This window comes from Pan paniscus, chromosome 5, assembly GCF_029289425.2.
Source record: "Pan paniscus chromosome 5, NHGRI_mPanPan1-v2.0_pri, whole genome shotgun sequence".
Classification (NCBI taxonomy): Eukaryota; Metazoa; Chordata; class Mammalia; order Primates; family Hominidae; genus Pan; species Pan paniscus.
In genome coordinates, this window is record NC_073254.2 from 33,018,251 (window position 1) to 33,030,624 (window position 12,374).

The following is a 12,374-nucleotide window of genomic DNA, read 5'->3' on the forward strand; positions in this document are numbered from 1 at the left end:
GTTTCTCCCCATCTTTGTGCTTTTATCTACCTTTGGTCTTTGATGATGGTGACATACAGATGGGGTTTTGGTGTGGATGTCCTTTCTGTTTGTTAGTTTTCCTTCTAACAGTCAGGACCCTCAGCTGCAGGTCTGTTGGAGTTTGCTGGAGGTCCACTCCAGACCCTGTTTGCTTGGGTATCACCAGCGGAGGCTGCAGAACAGCAAATATTTTAGAACGGCAGAAGTTGCTGCCTGATCCTTCCTCTGGAAGCCTCATCTCAGAGTGGCACCCAGCTGTATGAGGTGTCAGTCGGCCCCTACTGGGAGGTGTCTCCCTGTTAGGCTACTCAGGGGTCAGGGGCCCACTTGAGGAGGCAGTCTGTCCGTTCTCAGATCTCAAACTCCATGCTGGGAGAACTACAACTCTCTTCAAAGCTGTCAGACAGGGATGTTTCATTATCTGCATTTTCTAGTAAGGAAACCTAGGATCAGACAGGCTGTGAAACTAGTAGTGAGTTTTATGTCCTTACTCTGGACTAGACAGCTGATATTCAGGGGAGCCATGATTTGAACCCAGCATTGGTAGATTCAAAAGTCTATGCTCTTTTCATTGCAGAATCATCTTTTAATTTTTGGTAATGTGGTTTTACTCCAGGTGTGTCTAGTTTCAAATAACTGAAATAAATTTGAACTAGCTTTTTTAAAAAAGGAAAAGTTGTTTCAAAGACAAGGAGTCTCTTGAGGAACCTAAAGATAGGACTCCAGCTGGCTTCTAGGAGGAACTGGAACTGAGAGCTGTTTAGCTAGAGTTCTGTTCCTCTGACTCTTCCCTCCTGTCTTGCACATCTGCTTTATGTTCTGTCTGTAGCTTTCTCTGCTGCTTGTGTAGATGACAGAATATGGGTGCTGCACAGCTTTGACCAGGCACAGAGATGAGCTGTCCCTAAATCCAAATTCCTAGTAGGGAAAATCTGATTGACTCTGCTTCATTTGTATTTTTATTTATTTTTAAGACAGGGCCTTGCTTTGTCACCCAGGCTGGAGTGCAGTGGCACCATCATGGCTCACTACAGTGTTGACCTCCTGGGTTCAAGTGACCCTCCTGTCTCAGCCTCCTAAGTATTATAGCTGGGACTACAGGCACATGCCACCAGCTAATTTAGCCCAGCTAATTCTTTTCTTTTCTCTTTTCTTTTTCCTTTTTTCCTCCCTTCCTTCCTTCCTTCCTGCCTCCCTTCCCTTCATTCTTTCTTTCATTCTTTCCTTTTTTTTTTTCAAGGTCTTGCTCTGTTGCCCAGGCTGGTCTCTAACTCCTGGCCTCAAGCAATCATCCTGTCTTAGCCTCCTAAAGTGTTGGGGTTACAGGCATGATCCACTGCACCTGGCTGGCTCTCCTTTCAACAGACATCCATCGTGAGTCCAATCAGCTTTTAGCCAAGAAGGCAGAATTACATAATCCAGACATGGCTGCCACTCATGGCACCAGTTTTGACTGGTAGGAATGTGTGACTCTAGTCTTTTCTCACTCATCTGGTATGGCTGCAGCCTATTCTGTGTACTCTGTTACATGGAGAAGTCTAATAGTTTCCTTTCCTGTTTGACCCATGATTATAGCTCTTTGAAGAGCAAATAAGACTAGGACAGGCGTGGCCAATATGCTGACATGTCAGTGATTTTCTTCTTTTGAAACACATCCTCATTGTTTCCACAATCTCATTCCTTATAGCCTGATTTTCCCCCACCCTACCCCACCTGTCTCATATAGGAATACAGTTAGAGTATCTGCTCAAAAGAAATCACCCACTTTCTTTGGAGCTCAACTTTTCACTTGGGCTACAGCTCCAACTGACTCCCTTTGCCAATATAAACCCCTCCCCAAACTTGTTGTGCTTATTCTCTATGATAATGTTGAGAGTCCTTTTCCCAGTTGTCACTACTTATCCAGAAGTTGGTCCACTTTTTCTCATTGGACACACTGAGAAGAATAAATTCACGAGGGCTCTTAGGAACAAATGGTAGTCACCAACTCTCTTCTCAATTGAAGTAGCTCCAATGGAAGGGGGTCAAATCTCAACACCCAGTTACATACATTTATACTTTCTGTTTTCTTCTACAGCTGTAAAGAAAAGGAAACTCAAGAGGAAAAAATTATTGTTACATTTTTTGTAGGTGGTCCCAAACTTACCAATGTTTAGGGTTCCTAAATGTTTAGCGTTCTAGTTGTTTAGAACTTGGAACTTATTTTATTTTGGAAACAATACTGTACTTGCTGGTTTAGGTTTCTAACCAAACTGCAAATAATAATTTGGCCTACAATATAGCTGATTTGACCTTGAATTATGACCTCGAAATTTACCTTACCCTTAAAATTAGAGTCTGAACTCTTCTGGTCAATAGCCTGAATTCATTAGCTTTCTAGATACTCATTCCCCTAAGCTTCTCTAAAGTTTGGTACTCCCTGGAACCTCTGTTTTCCTCTTACTGTAGAGGAGGTAGGGGGACAACATAGAGGTATGTAAGTGGATGATGGATGTGGGCTCCAGGTATTGAAAGATGTAGTGGCAGTAGATGGTACAAAAAGAAGGATAGGACTGAGTAGAAAGTAGTGAGTTTTATGACCTTAGTGATGCTCAAAAAAAGAGGAGGCTGGTGAAGAGGAATAGGGTGGAAAGAATGGCTGGCTGCAATTGTTGATAAATAGATATTGCATGTAGTCAATGTCTACATTTAAAATATTAACTATTTTTTGTATGCAATTCTTTGAGTTGCTCTTCCCCCCCCCCATTTTTTTTTTTATTTTACTTATTTGTTTGTTTGTTTTGAGACAGGGTCTCACTCTGTCACCCAGGCTGGAGTGCAGTGGTGTGATCATGGCTCACTGCAGCCTCAACCTCTCAGGCTCAAGTGATCCTCCGGCTTCAGCCTCCCAAGTAGCTGGAACAACAGATGCATGTCTCCACACCCAGCTAATATTTTGATTATTTGTAAAAACGAGGTCTCCCTATATTGGCCAGGTTGGTCTTGAACTTCTGGGCTCAAGTGATTCTGCCACCTTGGCCTCCCAAAGTGCTGGGATTACAGGTGTGAGCCACTGCGCTGTGCCTATCTTTCTTCTCCATTAACCTGCAGTAAATAGAGAATAAATTTTACAGCATTCATCATTTGTTTAGCTGGGTCCCTGAACTTGCCTCCCTGGGATAAGGCACCATGACTGCACAGATCCAGCCAGATAATAGAAGGTGTGCACTGGCTTCTCACTGCATGGCTATGTAGTGTAATCACAGTGTGCCTTTGTGGGGCTCCTGTTTATGTGGCTTTAGTAGATGATTTCATCCTCTTTTCTAACTTGGAACCAGACAACTTTACATTCTCAGCAAACAGATGGACAACAGGGTTGAAATAAGATCTTGTACTGAAATAGTCCTTGAGTCATACTCCTTGACTGTTCTCTCATACGGGAAACTTGCCTCTTCCTTCTTGCAGAAGGCCAAGGCTGAGAATTCAGTGTACTCAGAGTTGCTGGACTCTTTTCTCAATATATATTATGCTGGATATTTTTCTTCTTGGTCAAGATTGAGAGTCTGCCAGTATAAGAATATTATCTAATTTGTTTTGGCAGAACACCTGGCCTTTTGCCCCAAGCAGATGTTTAAAAATAGAACTAAAAGTTTTGCATTAACTTGTTTTTGTCCTCTTTCCAAAAAAGATCCTGACATGAGAAAAAAGGGGAGCTTGATTTTACCTATGGTTTTATTTGGGAAGCAAGGGTGCTCTAGTTCAGGGGTGTCCAATCTTTTGGCTTCCCTGGGCCACATTGGAAGAAGAAGAATTTTCTTGGGCCACACATAAAATACACTAACATTAATGACAGCCAAAGAGCTAAAAAAAATTGCAAAAAAAATTGTATAATGTTTTAAGAAAGTTTACAAATTTGTGTTAGGCTGCATTCAAAACCATCTTGGGTCACAGGGCTGCAGGCTGTACAAGCTTGCTCTAGCTGAAACTCACCTGACTTGGTCATTGGCTTCTAGTGTACATTGTGCCAGTAACTGTGTGACCTTGGGAAAGTCAGTTCGTCTTTCAATGCTGTTTCCCCATCTGTAAAATGGGAGTGATAAAACCTCAACTGAAGGGTTGTTGTAAGTATTAAATGAAATGACATTTGTGAAAGTATTCAGATGAGATAATAGTGCTGTATTAACATAGATTTTTTTAAAGGTACAAAAATAATTATATTAAATCAGTAACATACATTTGTATGTATGAGGGAGGGATATTTAAAATTAAAATATTATATAATCACAAGAAAGACCAGATATTCCTTGCTCTTCCCTTGGGCATCCAAGAAAATTAAAGCCTGTTTTATATCACCAAAATGAAAAAGAGGCTAGATAGAAGTAACAGTGCTCAATGCTTGGAACCCAACTCAATTCATACTCTTGTTAGATAAGTCCAAATTCTAAAGGCTACAAAAATCCTGTTAAATCAAGGGGAAAAAATTAATTTTAGGATAAAGTTATTCAAGATGAAAGAAAGGCATGTCTTCAGTGAGAGAACTGCCTGCTGTCGGATGATATCTTGCTGATGTATTTAAAGATTTTGGACTTTTCAATTTTCTTGGTTTTCTGGTAGCCAAATCCACCACCACCCCCTCGCTTTTTCTGCTTGGCTTCATTGCAGTTGATGTTCAGATCAACAAAGGGAGTCACCTTGAAACCAAATGACAGAGCAACTTGAGGCAAATTTAAGTTATTAACATTAAAGATCTGTTTCAGAGAATGGTAATCATAGGCTTATATGTACAGCTTATATGGTTTCTGGGCTGACTTACGAAGAAAGTAGTTCTTTTCAATCAATTTCTCAAGCTGGGACTTAATGTCAGAAATTTTAGACCAGAAAAATTCTAATAAACTCAATGGAACCTTGGATTGTTTCAAGTAGCGAAGAAAACCTAATTATTCTGGGCACAAAATGAGCAGGGCATGCCCTCTCCCATTTAGGCCTCTGGCTGTTCTACCCACACAATGAATATATTCCTTAGGGTCATCCGGAGGGTCATACTGAACAATCCAGTCAACTTCAGGAATGTCCAGTCCTCTTGTTGCCACATCCGTACACAATAGTGTTCCTGAATCTGGGTTGCAGAACTGGAAGAATGTGGTTGTACACTTATTTTGCTTTTGCTTTCCATGAATGGCCACGTAGGGCAAATCAATGTAGTTCAGCAACTCATAGGGGTATTTCACGGACATACAAGATGAAAAGAAGGCCATAAGCTTCTTCTTTTGTTTCTTCTTAAGGAATGTAAAGAGCAGAAGGAATCTCTTTTTGGAAGGACAAACAACATATCCCTTCTCAAGACCATTCACTGTTGCATTAGCTTTATCATCATCAACACCAAAATACAATGGCTCCTTTTTCAGAGAAATCCTTGCCAGGCCTTCAACTTTTCGAGTTTGGGTGGCAGAAAAGAGCATAGTCTGTCTACATGTTGGCAAAAGTTTAATAACTTGCTTTAATTCCTCTTCAAACCCAACATCCAAGATATGATCAGCTTCATCAATAACCAGACACTGCAGGTTTTTATACATAAACCCTGGGGTATTCTGCATATGGTCCAGCAGACAGCCTGGTGTGGCCACAATGATGTTGATCCCATTAGCAAGTTTCTTTGCTTCAGCAGATCTGTTACTGCCACCCATTATCAACCCATAGGTATGTACCTGGCAAGTCTTTAGCTCCGTAAGAACACCAAAAGTTTGCATGGCTAGTTCTCAAGTAGGAGAGAATGACTCCCGTTCCATTCCTGGGCATGAACTTTAACTTAACAATGAGTTCAACTGCAGGGATGAGAAAAGCCAGGGTTTTACCACTGCCTGTTTTTGCAGCTGCTAGAAGTCCCTGCCTTCCAGAAGTGGTCTGATACTTTTGTGCTGAATTTCAGTCATGTTTGTAAAACCCATTTCTTTTATTGCCTTCGGAGTGTTTTCATTGACAAGATTATGTAGAGAAACAAATGAAGTATCCTCAAAAGCTCCTGTCAGTCCCAGGGGCAGGCTGGGCACCTCACTATCATCTTCATCATTATCTGGCTTCTCCACATTATTTTCTGTTTCTTTAGGAGTCTCTGCACTTTCTTCTTCAGATTCCCCTTTGTTTTCAGTTTTTGCTTTTTTTGTATCAGGCCCAACATGGTTCAGCATTTTTCTCTTTTTCTTCTTCTTTTTCTTTTTTGATTCTGAATTGGGAGACTGCGTTGTTGCTTCTCCATTGATTAATATGGTGGATTTCTGGGGAGATTTTTTAACTTTTATATTTTCCACTGCTTCTTGAGACATGTCTCCATTTGGAGCTTCTGATAAGCCCATATTCATAGAATGTTTTGATTTTTTAACCTTTCCACCTCCCATTGTTTCTTCAGACACATTTCCATTTTGAGTTTCTGATAGGGTCAGATTTGAGGCCCCCTGCAACTTTAGGTTCTGCTGCCGCAATTTGAGGTTCCGCTTTTGTATCTTCTTGCACAGGAGTTTCATCTGCAGGTGAGACATGCTGTCCAAGAAGTGCCTAGACCACGGCGCCACACAGTCAACATAGATTTTTGATATGGTTTGGCTGTATCCCCCACCCAAATCTCACCTTGAATTGTAATAATCCCATGTGTCAAGGGCAGGGCAAGGTAGAGATAATTGAATCATGGGGTGGTTTCCCCCATAGTGTTCTCATGGTAGTGAATGTCTCACAAGACCTGATGATTTTATAAATGGGAGTTCCCCTGCCCAAGCTCTCTTGTCTGCCACCATGTAAGATGTGCCTTTGCTTCTCCTTTGCCTTCTGCCATGATTGTGAGGCCTCCCCAGCTCTGCGGAACTGTGAGTCCATTAAACCTCTTTCCTTTATAAATTACCCACTCTTGGGTATGTCTTTATTAGCAGCATGAGAATGAACTAATATAATGTTGTTTAATTTTCAGAGATTAGAACTATCCTTCCTCTATAACAAAATAGTTCATAATGAGCAAGGAGTAATTAATCCACTTAAATATTTACTTATTCTAAACTAAGTATATTTGCTCACTGCCTTTTATTCAATCCTTGCTGGAGAGAGGTAATAATGTTGACCTGTGATTTCATTTTTTTTTTGAGATCTGCTTGATTTATTCCGATTATTTAATACACAGTGACATAACTGTGATCCCAAAGAGTGCAGAGTTAAAGCCTTCAACTGCAGCTGAGGAGAGGGCAGGAATGGTACACCTGCGGACGGTGGTGAGTCAGGAATGATGGGCAGGGGGCCATGACCAGGATAGCCTCCTCCCCAGGGCCTGGGACAGGGGAGTGGCCTGAGGAACAGGACCCAAGGGTAGCCCAGTGCCAGGGAAGGGGTCAGAGACCTCCCCCTGGCCTAGGTCTGGGGCTCAGGACTGCCACATGGCTGAGGGGGCAGCAGCCCGGGAAGGACCAGAGGCAGGGCCAGGAGAGCACCATTTCCTGGGGGGCTGAGGGCAGGGAGGTGCCCTACAGGAGAAGCCAGGAGGGGCCACCTGCTCCTGGGGTGGGGGCCAGGCTGGAGCAGGCTGCAGCAAGAAAGACCTGAGGCAGGTGCAGGGCCTGAGAGCCTAGGGGGATGGTGTGGGGGTGCTCCCAGGGCAGCCTGGCCCAGGGAGCAGTCCTGACTCAGCAGAGGATGCCCAGGGAGGGGCTGCAGACCCCTCAGGACCTCCCCTCCTCTCTCCCTGGAAAGGAGCTGGGGAACCTGTAGTGCAAATCTGTGGACCACTCAGTTATGGAGGGAGGCTGTGCCTGAAGGGGGGACACTGGGGTGCGCCCCGTCCACCATCTCAGCCTCCACCACTGTCCTCAATACAGCCGCTTCTCGTGAGAGCACAGGCCATGGACACCACCCTCAATCTGGGCCAACACGGTCTGCTTCTCAAACTTGAGCCCTCCTGAGTACATCATGGACCAAAGGACAGACAGTCTGTGGCCCCGATATTCTGGCAGCCATGCTGGATGCCCGCTATGAGGTAGGGCATGAACTTCTAAATGGAACCTTTGTACTGGATGGAACACGAGACACCCTGTGTGATCTTCACCTTATCTGCCTCGCTGAAGTATTGTTTTTGGCTGCTGCTGCTCTTCTCCATGGCATCCAGTGAGCCCATGCCCTGGTGCTTCTTTTTTTTTTTTTTTTTTTTTTTTGAGACAGAGTTTCGTTCTTGTTGCCCAGGCTGGAGTGCAATGGCACAATCTCAGCTCACCGCAACTTCTGCCCCCCAGGTTCAAGCAATTCTCCTGCCTCAGCCTCCAGAGTAGTTGAGATTACAGGCATGCACCACCATGCCCAGCTAATTTTGTATTTTTAGTAGAGATGGGGTTTCTCCATATTGAGGCTCGTCTCGAACTCCTGACCTCAGGTGATCTGCCTGCCTCAGCCTCCCAAAGTGCTGGGATTACAGGCATGAGCCACCGCGCCCAGCTCCCCAGTACTTCTTAAGCCGCACCCCGTCTGAGAAGTACTTGCAGGGGGCCTCCGTGATGGCAGCCAGCAGGCAGCCCATCATCACTGTGGAGGCTCCAAGTTCCAGGGCCTTGACCACATGCTCCACGGTCCTATGATGGGCACACCAAAGCGTTGGGCATACTCGGCCACCTTGTACACAGCAGTGCCCTGGGGCCGACCGCAGGCCATCACTTCCTGGGTGATGCAGATGGAGCCGCAGCCCATCCCCACGCGCAGCCCGTCCACACCAGCATCAATCAGGTTCTTGCCCTGGGCTGCTGTCACTATGTTCCCCCCAGTCACCTGGAGGTTGGGGTACTTCTGTTTGATGTAATGCACTATGGCGATCTGATACACTTGAGTTCCCTTGGGATGAGTCCAAGATTATGAAGTCGTCGCCCGCCTGGGTGAGCAGGTCCAGGCAGTATTTGCCATCCTCATGAGTGCCCACAGCTGCATATATATGTATATGCTGCAACATATATATTGTCCAAGGTCCTGTAGAAGGACCCCCACAGCAGCTGCTCATGGGAATCCTTGGAGGCCAGCGGGTAGTCTCGGTTCTTCTTCAGGTCGGTGCAGGCGATAATGGCCACCAGCTCATCGAGATCATTGACGATAGGCAGCTTCCCTTTCTTGCTACGCTGCAGGATCTCATTTGCCTCTTTCAACATCACGCCTGCTGGAGCCACCACCAGCTCGATCCTTGGCATCATCACCTCACTGAGGAGGGTGTTGTGATCCTTCTCAGCAAGAAAGTTGATGTCCACGGAGGTGACGATGCCCACCAGCTTGCTACCCATGATGTCCGTCTCAGTCATCGGAATGCCAGAGAAGCCATGCCGCATCTTGGCCTCCAGCACATAACCACAGTGTGCGAGGGGCTCAGCACCACCGGGTCTGTGATGAAGCCCCCCTGTTCAAACTTCTTGACCTTCTGCACCTCTTGGCCTGGAACTCTGGGGTGCAGTTGTGGTGAATGAAACCAATACCTCCCATCAGAGCCATCGCAATGGCCATGTCGGCCTCTGTCACAGTGTCCATGGGGGAGGAGATCAGCGTCAGCGGCGTCTTCAGCGTGATCTTCCGGGTCAGGACTGAGGTCAGGTCCACCTCATCAGCTATGAAGTCTATGAATCCTGGGAGAATCGGGACGTCGTTGTAGGTGAGGCCGTCAGCGCTGGTGAAGAGCTGCTGTGGGATGAGCCCGTCCTCAGGCATGTAACCCGCGCAGCCGCTGCTGCTGCTGCTGTTGTTACTGCTGCCGCCATTTTTTAAATATAAAATATAGTCTAATTCAGGGCATGCTGTGGATCACAATGCCTCATCCTGCTCACTTGGGGTTATTTATTGCCGTCACACTTTCTGGTAAGAGACATAAACTGATGTAATATCAAAGGAACACCATAAGCCATTTGAACTGTTGAACTGATATAATCATGAACTGGGCAGGTGGCCATCCAAGTTTACAGCATTCTTTTGGGCATGATGGTATCTGATTTCTGCTTTCTTATCTCTCTCCATTTTGATAGCCTCAGGTGTATGCTGCAACATATATATTGTCCAAGGTCCTGTAGAAGTATGTGTAAAAATTGCAGGTTGAAAAGATTGGAAAATACTTTTAAGGATTAATCCTATGTAGTAACATTGTTCACTCTCAAAAGTTTTGTCTCTGTTGATCAGTACGTGGATTACTTCCATCAAAAGAAGATTTTGGATTGGTTATTTTCAACATAACCACTGAGAATGAGAGCTTCAGCCTGTGTATGCATTAGGTCCTACAAAAGGAAGACAGATACTGGGCAAGGATCCCCTCATCCTGATAGAATGGTTTGGGAGCCTTGCACCAAAGTTTCTCTTATTTGTTTTGATTTGTTCTCACCTTTACATAGGGAGGTGAGGGTAAACTAGTTATGACTGAACTGCTTATCTTTATTCACAGTGCTTATCAGAGGAGTATAAAATACTTCTTTTATCTTTTGATACAATTAGAAATTGATGTGTTATTAACATATCATTAATGAGCTTCTTTGGGTTTAGAAAGCACCAGAAATTAACAAACAATTAGGAATAAAATTAGGGTTTACTTTCCATGATTATCTTTTGCTTTTATTATAGCTTGAAAAAGTTTATAAGTAAGTTGTTTTAAAGTTTTTTTAAAAATATTTTTTAAGACCTGGGGTCTCAATATGTTGCCCAAGCTGGTCTTGAACTCCTGGCCTAAAGAAATTCTCCTGCCTCAGCTTCCTGAGTTTTAAAGTTTTTGTTTTTTTATTTTTTTATTTTTATTTTTTAATGAAAAGCCTGGGATGGAGAAACTTGTTCTCTGCCATCAACAAAGCTTACCTCTTATCCACCTCTCTGACTTTGCTCATGTAATTCCTTTTGCCCAGTAGGCCCTTCTTCCTCCTTCTCTCCATTGTCTTCCCACATTTCTACCCACTAAATTCTCCAGGTCTTACAGAGCTGGGCTCAAAATGCTGAGTGCCTTCCTGAAACTCGGTGCTACTCTGACCAGCTGACAGGCCTAATTGTCTTTTTTGACACCACTTGAAGTCTTATGTTTTATTTATCTTTGTATTCCCAGCACCTAATAAATAACCTGTAGATAATAGGAGCTTTAGAAGTGTTTGTTGAATAGAGCAATGAAAGTAAGAGCATTATAGAAGACAGGAAGCCTAGAACAGGGTGTCTAACTATATGGTGGGGAAAAGTGAGTAGGAGGGAGATTCCAGAAAAGATACACCTTGAATGACATGTTTTTCTGTGTGTGTGTGTGTGTGTGTGGGATGAAGAGCTATTGGTCAGGTGGAAAAGGTAGGGAAGAATGGCCTTGGTAAATGGAGAACCAAGGAATCTGTGAATGTGAAATTTAGAGTACTTAGAAATATTTAGTATGGCTGAAACCAAAATGCAAAGTGAAGATGGAGGAAAAGAAGATGACTCTAAAATGACAGGCAGGTTGTATATTTGAACTTTGTGCCAATTAAAAAATCATTTAGGTTGGTAGTTAGAATTGCCTCTGTGATGCTCAGGTCAATAGTATAAATAAAAGTCAGGTGTGGGATTAGCTTTCATGAGCTCATTTGATTAGAAGAGCTTGAATATTTAATTCATTATGTAACAATTACCTCAGAGTAAATGGGCTGGGCATGGTGGCTCACACCTGCAATCTCAGCACTTTTGGGAGGTCAAGGCAGGAGGATCACTTGAGGCCAGGAGTTTGAGACCAAACTAGGTAACATAATGAGATTCCTGTCTCTATAAAGAAAAAAAAAAGTAAATGGGTGGGTATAACAGTTTGTGTTTGAAACAAATGTTTGCTGAAATCACAGACTGAAACCCTAGACATTTTAAGGTAATTCTTCCTGACATAGAGGTGAAAATACTGGAGTCTCAATTTAACCCTAAATGGTTAAATAGTGAATGTCCCATTTTGTGGGACAACTTTATAGCCAATACTATGCCTCAGTGAGGCTTTCCTGTTGTATCAGTTACTAACCATTTAAAAATGTGATACTTATCAGCTTATAAGTAGATAAGCTTTTTTTTTATAATGACTACTTTTGTAAAGATTAAAAGAAATAATGTATGTAGAATGCTTAGTACCAAGTACCATGCCTGGCATACAATAGGTATTCAGTAATATAATATGTTTTTTTTCTCAAACTCCCAGAGAGCTGAGGAAGCTTCCACTTTGTCATTATGAACTTTCAGAAGAAATAACATCCTGCCTCCAAGTGTACCCTTGCTAAAATATCCGCTAATTCTTTTGTAGAAGTTTGGAATTTCCTTGGTGATTTTAAACAAGATTTCCGCTCTCAAGTGTGTTCATTGTACGAGTCCTGTATCACCAAGGCTGATCTGAGTACAGAATCGTCAAGCCTCAG

The 12,374-nt window shown here is 43.5% G+C and overlaps 1 protein-coding gene and 2 pseudogenes across 2 annotated transcripts in view; 1 reads left to right on the plus strand and 2 right to left on the minus strand.

Annotated features, from left to right (window-relative positions):
* RNF144B (ring finger protein 144B) overlaps positions 1-12,374 on the plus strand; it is a 191,951-nt gene that overhangs the window by 81,685 nt on the left and 97,892 nt on the right. The window lies entirely within an intron of this gene.
* LOC100967246 (ATP-dependent RNA helicase DDX18-like) lies at positions 4,527-6,876 on the minus strand (annotated as a pseudogene).
* Positions 7,108-9,744, minus strand: LOC100984357 (inosine-5'-monophosphate dehydrogenase 1-like; annotated as a pseudogene).